Source organism: Bombina bombina, chromosome 2 (assembly GCF_027579735.1).
Source record: "Bombina bombina isolate aBomBom1 chromosome 2, aBomBom1.pri, whole genome shotgun sequence".
NCBI classification, from domain to species: Eukaryota; Metazoa; Chordata; class Amphibia; order Anura; family Bombinatoridae; genus Bombina; species Bombina bombina.
Genome location: NC_069500.1, coordinates 750,937,980 through 750,946,430, shown reverse-complemented (window position 1 = coordinate 750,946,430; position 8,451 = coordinate 750,937,980).

Genomic DNA, 8,451 nt, shown 5'->3' with positions numbered 1-8,451 from the left:
TGCAAATATGCCAAGATACATGTAAGTGTCTTTGCCATGTTCACGTGAGGACACAGTGAAACATGTACTATTGATAATGGAACAGAGAAATTACATGCTGTGAGCACAGGGACCCCTACAGAAGTGCATCAGAGCAGGGTGGCAGCCTGTAAAAATCATCTGTTGCATTATTCACATCAGAGTTCGAAAACTGCTTCTAAAAGCAACATCAGCACAAGCGCTTTGCATTTGATGCTTCATGCAAATGGAACTCTATGGCCAAGCAGCCGTACACAAGTCTCACATCAACATGCCCAATGCCACGCATTAGCTGGAGTGGTATAAAGGAAGCCACCACAGGGTTTGACGAGTTTGGTGTAAAGGCGCTAAAGTGCCAGCCCAGAGCCCTGACTTCAACCCCATTGAATACCTTTGGGATGAATTGGAATAGCAATTTCAAGCCAGACCATCTCATCCAAAATCAGTGCCTGAACACACAATGTTTTGACTGAATTGGCACAAAATTCCACAAACAAACTCCAAAATCTTGTGAAAAGCCTACCCAGCATAGTTGCAGTTGTTATAGCCACAAAGGGGGTTAACTCTATATTAATGCACATGGTTTTGAAATGGAATGAACAACAAGCTCATATAGGTGTGATGGTGAGGTGTCCACATACTATTGGCCATATAGTACATGTCTGTTTAATTGCCTCTTTTAAAAATATTATTAATTAACCAAGCTGAATCTGTGCTAAACCACCTTAAGGGAAGAGCAAAGGGAAGGGTTACCTTAATCATTTCTTTAACTGCATATGTGCAAACAGCAATTCATGGTGACATTCTGTATTTGTGTATTAGTATGTGATTGGTCAGCAAGGGTCCTTTTGTTCTGCTAACGCTCGAGCAGGAGCATTAAATAATGCTCCACTTGTAATCTGGCCCAAAATGTATTATTTATTTTACTTAGCACCAACCAAAATGTAATATTTTGTTATTGTGCATCATCTTGCCAGGTATGTATCTAAACCATGTTGGCATGTTTGCATGCTATTACCTTTGCCCAAATTCACTCAACAAAGCACAAAATATTAAAAAAACATAATACATATAGCAGCTACACCAAGAATTGTACTATTTAAAATTTCACAAAATATAATCTATTTTTGTACTCACCTAGATCTCCTAATTATTTTAATTCCTGTTATTTTTTTTATTTGCTCAGAGAAACATGGATCTATGACTCCTAATATCAACAGCACAACAAAATGATGGAAACAGGATCACTCCTTTGCAAGAGCTGGGATTTTTTCTTTCAAATAAGGGGTCTCCAGTTGTTTATGTATTGAGGGGGGGGGGGGGCAGGGTATACCTCTACCATCTGATGTTGTTCCATATACCTATAGTTCTTACAGGGGATCACTGTTGCCATGGTGATCAGATGATAGCAACGTGGCATGAGACCCCTTTTTTAAAAGTGTGGCCTTTCTACTTACAAAAGAGAGAGCACTTGTTTTTTCATTTATAAATGAAAGTTTCTTGTGGTACAGGTTGTGACACGCTAATAATTAGATTGTTATGCATTATGTATGCATTTTTAAGAAGGTAACAACTAGAGTACATAGCCTAAATATAAGCTACATTGTCATTATGTACATAGTTATTTCACAATCTGCTTCTGCGCTTGGTGATTCAATGAGATAGCTTTATGGACGCTCATTAGACTGTTGGGCTTCATCATTAAGGCTATGTTCAAAATTCATTGAGGCTCATTTTAACCAACGTCCCTGCCAATACGATTATCAGTTGTGCTAAATGGCACAATACATAATATCTCACACAGCAAAGGAGAACTGCTAGCAATAGTGGCGTAACTAGGGTACTTGACACCAAGGGCTATACATTTTTTAACACCCAACCCCCCCATCTGTAGGGAAATTTTCACCAATAGTAATAAAATGAAAGGAACAAAATAATGTACTGACAAGAAATACAGACATTGATTTTTTTTTATTTATTTTTTTTGTTTATTGAGGTTTATATATAAATATTACAGGTAAACAACAATGTAGACCACTTTTGAACAATATGACACAGATTTTCCTCCCCCTAACTGACTGAGGGCAATATTGGAACTGATGGCTCCTAGACCAGGGATGAAGAGGGCTCAGGCTAGGGAATAACAAGTAGAACAACTAGGGATGCCACTTTGATATTTGAAATATAATATCTCTAGAACAGAGCTCTATTTATATTACATAACAGAGAAACAACAATGTAGGCCACTTTTGAACAATGTGACACATATTCTCCTTCCACTAACTGACTGAGGCCAATATTGGAATTGAGGGGATGGCTCCTAGATCAGGGATGGAGAGGGCTGAGGCCAGGAAATAACAATAAGTAGAACAAGCTAGGCCACTTTTAGACCTAAAATATCATTTATATTAATACAGCTCTGCTCTAGAAATAATAGTTAAAACAGCAAGGTATGCTACTTTTAGACCTAACATTTACATTTAAATCTATTTGGAGAGTACTATTCCAAATCTAAAGTCTGCTCTCTAGAAATAGGTAGCTAAAAAAACCAGTAAAGATTATGAACTTTGCAGAGCATAAAACACTACATTTATGCAGGAAATTGAAAGCCTAGGTCAACATTCGAACAATATAAAGCATTAGTCTATATGAAACTTTCTATATAAACTAATGGCCAAAACAAAAAGTCAATAGATATTGCTTGGTCTGTAACTGTGTAACACTAATAGTTTGTAATAAGGAAAACATTACAGTTTCTGTTTTCAAGCTTTAACTTCTGCAAATTTGCCAATGACTTTGTCAAAACTGATGTTCTTTGCATATCTATGTTCAATAGACAGTATTGCCAGCTTTGTCAGTCTATCTTCTGACATAGTTGATTGAAGAACAGATTTTATTAAATTTTAATTTTGAAAAGTTTCAAATAGGAAGAATCTGAAACATAAGGATAAGTGTGGCAGAGAATCATAAAAGTCCTGTTTAACGATGAATTCAAGGAACTGTAATACTGTCCATGATTTTGTTCCTTCAGGATCATATTTAGCGGCTTTCAAATGTCTCCACAGTCTAAAAATCTCCACTATAATATCTTCACCTTGAAAAATCATCATAAACTTCTAACAAGTTTGGTAAAAAAAAAATGAAATTTTGCTTCTTCTGCAAAAATGATTTGAATCATTGTTTAAGAGTATCCAGTTCTTGGTGAAAACAATCAAGGCATTCAGACGCTGCTCTTTTGATTTCTTCTGGTAATGCAAGAGCAGTATCTTTAGTAATTTCTCCTGGCATTCTTTTTCTAAACCTAATTCTTTTTTCCATATCAATTTCCATTTCCTTATATTTTGTTTTTACATAGTTAATGGCTCTCTCCACAATTTGTAAGTGTGTATCTTCAAGGAATAATTTTAAAGCTTGAAGCTTGGCTGTACATTGCTCAAGGCTGATTACGACTGTTTGCAAATATTTTTGCACCTGATTAACCTCATTTAAAACTTTACACCAGAAAGAAAGATAGCTCAGAAAATAAAAATCACATGTAACAGTCATCAAAATATGTACTGAGAGTTTGGTGGGTTTGCATGATGTTATGGTACTGTAAAGAATGTAAACATTTAGTGGCGATTGCACGGTTAGATTTTGAGAAAGCTTATGACAGGGTTTTAGATGACTATGAGGTCTATTTATCAAGCCGTCAACCGCAAATATGCTGGAATTCCGCAGCGTAATTTTGGCGAGCCTGATTCCCCTTAGTTATCAAAGCCTACAGACCGACAAAAGTAGAAATTTGTGACGTAACATACGATCTGCCGGTCTCAGTCCGACACAGATTGATGCTTACGTCATTACAGATGTTCTGAATACAAATTCGGCATTATCTGACAACTTTTGCAAGTTATCAAACTGCTAACAGGTACGCTCGCCACTATTCCGGCCCAGCGTACCTGGTTTTCAATCCGCCACCCTGGAGGCCGCGGATGCCATAGGAATCAATGGGAGTCTGAAAGCAGCGAAAGCTTATGTTCAATGTTGCCAGATATCCCATTGATTTCTATGCTAGAATAAACGTTATGTTTATACCTAACACCCTAACATAACCCCTGAGTCTAAACACCCCTAACTGCTGCCCCTGACATCGCTGCCCCCTACATAATGTTATTAACCCCTATTCCGCCACTCCCGGACCCCACCGCAACCTACATAATGTTATTAACCCCTATTCCGCTGCTCCCGGACCCCGCCGCAACTAAATAAAGTTATTAACCCCTAAATCACTGCTCCTGGAGTCCACCGCAACTAACTAAATGTATTAGCCCCTAAACTCCTGGCCTCCCACATGACTACCACTTACTAAATCTATTAATCCCTAAACCACCAGCCCCCCACATCACCATAAACTAAATTCAGCTATTAACCCCTAAACCTAACAACCCGCTAACTTTACATTAAATATTAACTCATCCCTATCTTAATAAATGTAAATGCCAATAGGATGAAAGCTTAATACTTTTGGCTGATTCATACAACCAATAGGATTTTTTCAACCTTAATTCCTATTGGCTGATAGAATTCTATCAGCCAATCAGAATGTAAGGGACGCCATCTTGGATGACGTAATTTAAAGGGAAACCTCATTGTAAAGAAGTCGGAAGAAGAGGATGCTCCGTGCCGGATGTCTTGAAGATGGAGCTGCTCCGCGCCGGATGGATAAAGATAGAAGATGCCATCTGGATGAAGACTTCTGCCCAGTTGGATGAAGACTTCGGCCCGCTTGGATGAAGACTTCTGCCGGCTTTCTGAGGACTTCTGCCGCTTCGTTGAGGATGGATGTCGGGTCTTCAAAAACTGTAAGTGGATCTTCGGGGGTTAGTGTTAGGTTTTTTTAAGGGTTTATTGGGTGGGTTTTAATTTTAGATTAGGGGTTTGGGCTGAAAAAAAGCTAAATGCCCTTTTAAGGGCAATGCCCCTCCAAATGCCCTTTTCAGGGCAATGGTTAGCTTAGGTTTTTTAGATAGGATTTTATTTGGGGGGTTTGGTTGTGTGGGTGGTGGATTTTACTGTTGGGGGGTGTTTGTATTTTTTTTTACAGGTAAAAGAGCTGATTTCTTTGGGGCAATGCCCCGCAAAAGGCCCTTTTAATGGCCATTGGTAGTTTATTGTAGGCTAGGGTTGTTTTATTTTCGGGGGGGGGGGGGGGGTTATTTTGATAGGGCTATTAGATTAGGTGTAATTAGTATAAATATTTCATAATTTCTTTTTTATTTTGTGTAACAGTGTTTTTAATTTTTTGTAACTTAGTTTTTTTATTTTGTGCAGTTGTTAGTTTTTTGTAATTTAGTATTTCTTTATTGTAGATTTAAATAACTTGAGTAGGGTTAGGTTTTTAAAAATATTATATAGTTAATTTAATTGTTAGTTTAATGTAATTTTAGTATAATAGTTAGTGTAGGTAATTAGTAGTTTAATATAGTTTAATTTAATGTAAAGTTAGCGGGTTGTTAGGTTTAGGGGTTAATAGCTGAATTTAGTTTATGGCGATGTGGGAGCCTGGTGTTTTAGGGGTTAATAGGTTTAGTAAGTGGTAGTGATGTGGTAGGCCAGGGGTTTAGGGGCTAATACATTTTAGTTGCTGTGGGCTCCAGGAGCGGCGGTATAGGGGTTAATACCTTTATTTAGTTGCGGCGGGACCGGGAGCGGCGGGATAGGGGTTAAACATTTTAATATAGTGGCGGTGTTTAGTGACAGGGTATAAATAAATGTGGGAAAAAGCCAAATAGCAGCGAGATCGATGACTGTTAGCAAAGTACGCTGCTCATCGCCCCGTACTTGGTGCGCGGCTTTTTGACAGCTTTTTTGATAAATAAGGAGAGCGTATTCAGGTCCGCAGCTGCGATGTTAGGCAATGTCAGGCGAGCGTATTGGTCCCAACGAATGCAGCACAGTTGGCGGCTTGATAAAAAGGCCTCTATATGTTAAATGTTTTGGAAAAATTGGGTTTTTCACAAACATTGTGTGATTGGTTTAAGTGTTTGTATAGGGATATAATTAGTAGGGTGCAGGTGATTTTTTTTTTTTTTTGCCTTTACATGGAGATCAATGGGCGGACTGTGTTTTCAATATAAATATATATGTATATGCTTATATACATATATATTTTTGTATTTATATGTGTATATAAACACATAAATATATATGTATAAAAGCCTACACATAAATATTTATTTATTGTAATCCAACGCTGCATGGTTTGTCCCCTGCGCTGCGCTAGGTGGTTTCCCATGTCTATCGGCATGAAAACCAAGCTCCCATTGAGCTTATTGAGCTCTACTCATAATATTGCGCTTATTGAGCTTTACTCATAATATAGCCCTAAATCCGGTGTGTGTCAGGGATGTCCATTATCACCAATTTTGTTTGTTTGTGTAATTGAGCCTTTGTTGCAATTGTTAAAGAAAGGTATGATTATTCATGGTGTAGAGGTGTCTGGTAGTGGTGAGAGAAGTTTGAAAGTAATTGCATATATGGACGATGTGACTTGTATATAAATCTCTGGGTTTGAGGAGGACATGACTCCATGTAGACTGTTTTTGTAGAGCAAGTGGGTTGAAGGTAAATTGGGATAAATGTAAGGTGAAAGCTTTTGGTGAGTGGAGAGTTGAGTGGCTGGCGAGTTCAGAAAAATGCAATTGAGGTGCTTGGAGTGAAATTTAATGAAGATTTGAAAGGGAGTGAAAGTTGGCAAATTTGTGTGTCAAAGTGAAAATGAAAATAGATTTCTGGTCTTTGTGCTCTTTATCTTTAGAGGGTAAGGTGTGAGTTATTAAAGGGACAGTATACTGTAAAATAGTTTTTACCTTAATGTGTTGCCAACTACTTTTTTACCAGCTGTAGAGTATAAAATGTATGAAAATTTATGTTTTAAGGTTTATTTGTGCATATGAATTAGCTGGTTTTGTGTTTTGAAGCCACAACCTAATAAAATGGTTTGAGCTTGTAGGTATTATCAGATCTCATTACTTTATCACATTATGTACATATACATGCTTCTTTATCTTATATCTGTCCATAAACCAATCACTAATACTTGTAAAGGACAATGGAAAATTAACATTTTATTACATTATCTCTTCTATACCCCACTGGAGTTTAATGTCTTCTGCTGGCTGTGTTTACACAGTTTATTTATAGCTTGGCCCTAAGGCCAAAAACTTTCAGAATAAGTGAGGATACCACAGACTAATTCAATTATTTCAAATGCCAATATAAGGGTAAAGGAAATACTTGTAAACAATGTAATACAATCTAGCAGGTAAAGTGGATCACTGGAAACCAATTTAAGGGGAGATTTTTTTGAGTAAACTGTCCCTTTAATGTGTGTATTGTTCCTATTTTACTGTATATTAGTTATGTATTTCCAGTGCCTTGTCAATGTTTGAGAAAAATTGTGTGCATGGAGGAAAGAATTTTCCTCGTGTTAAGAGGTTTTTGTTTGTTAAATATGTGAGTTTACGTGTCAGTTCAAGTATGAAAGATAATATTATAGAATGTATGGTGAGGTATGCAGCTGGGACAGTGGTAAGAAAATTTGGTGTGACAGATGATAGAAAAATGTATTAGGAAGTATAATTTCTATGGGATGTCTAGGGATGTGTGTTGTGAGGGTAAGAAGATGACGTGTTTGTTACTTGAGAGAGAGCAGATTTGTTTAATTGCAAATTCAAAAGCAGCAGAGAGTGAACAAGTGTGGAAGAATGTAAATAAGAAATGTTTGGTGCAGACAGAGAGATGTAGCATGAATGGCAGTGCATGATTGTTTACCTGTGAAAGAGTTTCAGAATAGAAGATGTAGGGTGAGGTCTGAGAGGTGTCCGAGAGGGATGTTATAAAATTGAGAGTGTTGCACATGTGTTTTGGCAGAGGGATTATGCAAAGAACGTTTGGAGAACGCTTGGTAAAATTATATTTGTCTTGACTGGAGTTCAATTTTTTTACTTTTGAAATAATTCTGTTTGCTTTATGTGGTGTTGAGCAAGTGAGAGCTAGAATTGTGTGGGTATTGGCATGTTGTGTGAAAGAGGTGTTGTGGGATGTTAGGAATATGTTATTGTTTTTTTCAGAAGAATGAGATTGGTGTAGATCCTAGCTTCTCAACCTTGGGAGTACTTGGGGCATTGGAAAGGGGTACTCCAGGGATTGGCCTTCATTTTTTTTCTGATGTACAGTAGCTATTGTAAACACGACATACAGTGGGGCAAAAAAGTATTTAGTCAGCCAGCAATTGTGCAAGTTCTCCCACTTAAGAAGATGAGAGAGGCCTGTAATTTTCATCATAGGTAAACCTCAACTAAGAGAGACAAAATGTGGAAACTAATCATGACAATCACATTGTCTGATTTGGAAAGAATTTATTTGCAATATATGGTGCAAAATAAGTAT